At 45.9% G+C, this 4,229-nt stretch overlaps 1 non-coding gene across 1 annotated transcript; it reads left to right on the top strand.

Annotated features, from left to right (window-relative positions):
- The first annotated feature begins 1,304 nt into the window (after window positions 1-1,304).
- Window positions 1,305-1,377, top strand: TRNAE-CUC (transfer RNA glutamic acid (anticodon CUC)). The gene has a single exon. It is a non-coding gene; the product is annotated as a tRNA-Glu (tRNA).
- The last annotated feature ends 2,852 nt before the right edge of the window (window positions 1,378-4,229 follow it).

The following is a 4,229-nucleotide window of genomic DNA, read 5'->3' as shown; positions in this document are numbered from 1 at the left end:
CCTGCCTTCTTGCCTCCTTAGACGTCCTCCTCAACTCTGACTTCAGTCCTCAAATCCAGTTCTGTATCTCTACTGGCCTATAGGACACATATGCTAAGTGTCATGGCATCACCAAGTCCCCTGACAACATGCCCCTAATGGGACTTACCTTCATCACAACCCTCCTCCAACATCGCCATCACCAACCCATGTCCTCATGTCCTCCTTCCCTCACAGCCATCTGGTCACCACAGAGGGATGAGTATGAGAGAAAGACCAGCAGCACTGCAGAGATGCAGCCCCTCGTGGTCAAGCCTCTGAACAACTGGCAGCAGCTGCTTCCCTCCAGACTTCTAGGAATTGGACAAAAATGTAAAAGGTTAGTTTGAGCCGGTGTAAGTTTGGTATTCTGTTACTTGATAAAATGCATTCAAAACCGGTACACCAATTCCAGTCGACTTCAGAACCAGTGTTCTTTCTGGTGTATCGCTCGCTGAGACTTATGGGGAATTTAGAATAGCTCTTGGAGCATGACCTGCATTCAAATATTTGTAAAATGAATGAATGAATGAAGACTAAATTCGACATCAAAACATTTTTTAAACAAACATTGACCATTAGAAACCTCATGTGTAGGTTCAAAGTTTAATTTTATGTTTTCTGGAGAGCACCTAGGTGATTTCCAGTCTGCTAGATTTAAATATAAATAATCTTACAGGATTTTTTTTCTTTATGAGTAGAGCACTGGTGAATAAATTTTGATTAGACTAATACTTTTTTGTTCAAGGCAGCATGGTTGCAGCTACAATAGGTTAGGAATTTTCTGGTCTGTCACAGTGGATTGTTAGGATTGGGTCTAAACCCAGGGATTACTAATCAGCACTTATTTTCCTGGCCCTGGTTGTTAACTGGTCATTTGGCCAAATGCCAACATGGTTAATCGCGTCCCGGCTTCCTAAATCTCCGTGTTTTTAACAAGAGCCTTCATTTCCTGGGCTAAGCTGCTCCAAAGTGTTCGATAACTGAGGTATAAAGGATGAGTTTTCAGAGGGATGAGATTTCCTGACCAGGTGACCGGAAAAGTGTAGCTGTCAGTCGTATCTCACGTGTTCTAGTAGTCAGATTCTGATTACAAAAGGGAGGCATTGCGGGGAAATTTTAGGTCGAAAAAACTGAAATTTCCTGTTTCCACAGTCACTTATTTCAGTGGTCATCAAACTCTGTTTCAGGGAGTCTATCAATGTTTGCGGTTGCTGATGTTAATGGAAGCTAGTGAAACCAATGTCAAACTTTTGCATTAACCAAAAATCCTGTTCTCAGGGACTTCCCTGGTGGTCCAGTGGTTAGGACTCTGCACTCTCACTGCTGAGGGCCCGGGTTCGATCCCTGGTCGGGGAACTAAGATCCCACAAGCCTCCAGGTGCAGCAAAAAAAAAAAAAAAAAATCCTGTTCTCCTTGGTTAACCTAATTATAAGGAAATGTAAATTTACATTTTAAACTTTCCATTAATATATACTCCTTGACTGGTTTCATATATTAGAGTTCCAGTGAGGTTTCATTTTTTAAAAAGAGCTCTTCTATTAAAAAGGTTGAAATGGCTGAGAGGTCAACATGGTGGAGGACGCTTGCTGGGGGCAAAAGCAATATTTCCTGCCTTAGAGAGAAATCTTAAGGGTTAAATGAAATAATTTGTGTGAGAACCACAGTGCTGCATAGCAGGAGGTGAGCGAGCGATCGAAGCTTCATCTGCCGCTCCCCCGTGGCTCCCCAGAGCTCGCATTACCTCCTGAACCATTTCCCCCACCGCCGCCCTGTCTGTGGAAAAATTGTCTTCCACGGTCCCTGGTGCCCAAAATGTTGGGGACCACTGGTATCAAGGTTAGTAAAGTTTAGTGGAAGGGAGGGAGGGAGGAAGGAAAGAAGGAAGGAAGGAAGGAAGGAAGGAAGGAAGGGAGGAAAGAAAGAAGGAAAGAAGGAGGGAAGGAAGGAAAAGAGAGACTTAATTAAAAGCAGGTGTGCTAGGTATCTTTGGGCTCTCTAGGTTCACCTTTCACTCTTCTCCACCCTACTCCCTATCGGGAGGCTGACCTATATGGGCATATTACCAGAGGTCCATTTGCCTTGGCCTCCAGTGCATTTTGGCTAACAGGGGGCCCTGGTGGGACTCTAGAGGGTAGAATAAGGGGGAGGTCAGGGTATTTACACCCTGGCTCTCCCTTAGGCTGTGTTTCTTCATCAAACGCCACTGCTCCTCTCAAGGCAGCCTCCTCCACACACTCTCCTTCCGGGTTCTGGTATCAGTGTTCTCCCCTTGCCTCTTTGGGGCTGGGGAGGTATAATATTGTACTTTATAATAAAAACTATATATATATTTGGTCTTTGCTCCAATCCTGGCACATAGCTCCTAAAACCCTTGGAATTCCCTAAATGATGGGGGGCGGGTCTTTTGTTAATGAGGCAACCTTTGGAAAGCCCCCAGATAACCAAAGAATGGAAACTGGTTGCCAGGGGAAACTACCATGTGATTGGAGGGTTGGAACTGTCAGTCCCACCTCCCTGACCTCCAGGGAGAGGAGAGGGGCTGGAGAGTGAATTCAACCACCAATGGCCATTGACTTAATCAGTCGTGCCTACGTAATGAAGCCTCCATAAAAACGGACAAGGATGGGGTTTGGAGAGCTTCCAGGTTGGTGAACCGGAATACTTCCATGTGCCACTGTGCCAGGCCCCAAACTCCATGAGGACAGAAGCTCCTTTGTTTAGGATCTTGCCCTATGTATCTCTTCATCTGGCTGTTGCATTGTATCCTTCAATATCTTTTGTAATAAGTCAGTAATCCTGAGTTCTGTGAGCTTCTCTAGCAAATTAACTGAGAAGGGGGTCGTGGGAACCTCTAATTTATAGCCAGTTGGTCAGTAGCACAGATAAAAATCTGGACTTCTGATTGGCATCCAAAGTGGAGGGCAGTCTTGTGGGGCTGAGCCCTTAAGTGGTGGGATCTGATTTCTTCTCCAGGTGGACAGCGTCAGAACTGAGTTAAATTGTAGGACGCCCAGCTGGTGTTGGAATTGCTGGGTGGTACAGGGGACAAAACCTCACACGTTAGAATCGGTATTAGAATCATTAGGTGGTAATAGCTCCATTGCTACTAATTCCAGGTTACTGCATTGACCTCTGTGGTTCCCCCATGTCCTGCCCACACTTTTGTAAATAGATGCCTTGTGAGGGAGCTCTTGATGTATTATTCTAACTAAGGGTTACCATTTGTCCCTGTTGGAGCCCGACTGATACCGTGAGTAGCTCCATGTTCTTTGTTTGACACCCCCAAAATACTTACCCTTTCTCCCCATGTTCTGTATCTCCAGAGGCAGATCTCTGGAGACCTCACGTTGGATTTGGCCAATGGGAACCACCATCAGGAGGTCTGAGGGCTGGAGGAGAGAGGATGGGTTATTTATTCCCTGCCAGGTTTTGACTTGGCAGTTGTGTTCTACTTCAGACCATAGCTGCAGCCAGGCAGGCCCTCTCCCAGGCCTCAGCAATGACCGGGGCCATCACTTTGCCCTTCCAACTCTATGGATGTTAATAGCTCCCTAAAGTGGCTCATTCCTGGGTGCTTCACCATTTTTGGTTGGTTCCCTTAACTCTGACCCATCTTCATGAAATAATTCTTAAACTCTCGTCATTTACTCCCGAGGTAATTGAGTGTGTCAATTATTCCCTGCCAGGACCCCGACTGCTATAGTGGATTTTAAGACTTATGCAGATTGGAGTTTTATTCACTGCAATGATTCATTTTTTAAAAAATTAATTAACTTATGGGTCTTCGTTGCTGCACGTGGCTTTCTCTAGTTGCGGCGAGCGGGGGCTACTCTTCGAAGCGTTGCGTGGGCTTCTCATCGCGGTGGCTTCTCTTGTTGCAGAGCAAGGGCTTTAGGCGCACAGGCTTCAGTAGTTGTGGCTCGCGGGCTCTAGAGCACAGGCTCAGTAGTTATGGCACACGGGCTTAGTTGCTTTGCAGCCTGTGGGATCTTCCCGGACTGGGGCTTGAACCCGTGTCCCCTGTATTGGCAGGTGGATTCTCAACCACTGTGCCAACAGGGAAGCCCGATGACTCCTTTTTACAGAAGTCTTAGTAAAGCTCTGAGATTGTTTAAATTCAGACAAGTAGCAAAGACAAGGTTTTCCTTTTATTCCCCCTTCCTGTTTCAAGATAGTAAAGTTCATAGAGCAGGAAAAAACCAATACA

Source organism: Orcinus orca, chromosome 5, assembly GCF_937001465.1.
Source record: "Orcinus orca chromosome 5, mOrcOrc1.1, whole genome shotgun sequence".
Classification (NCBI taxonomy): domain Eukaryota; kingdom Metazoa; phylum Chordata; class Mammalia; order Artiodactyla; family Delphinidae; genus Orcinus; species Orcinus orca.
This window is presented reverse-complemented; position numbering and strand designations above follow the sequence as displayed.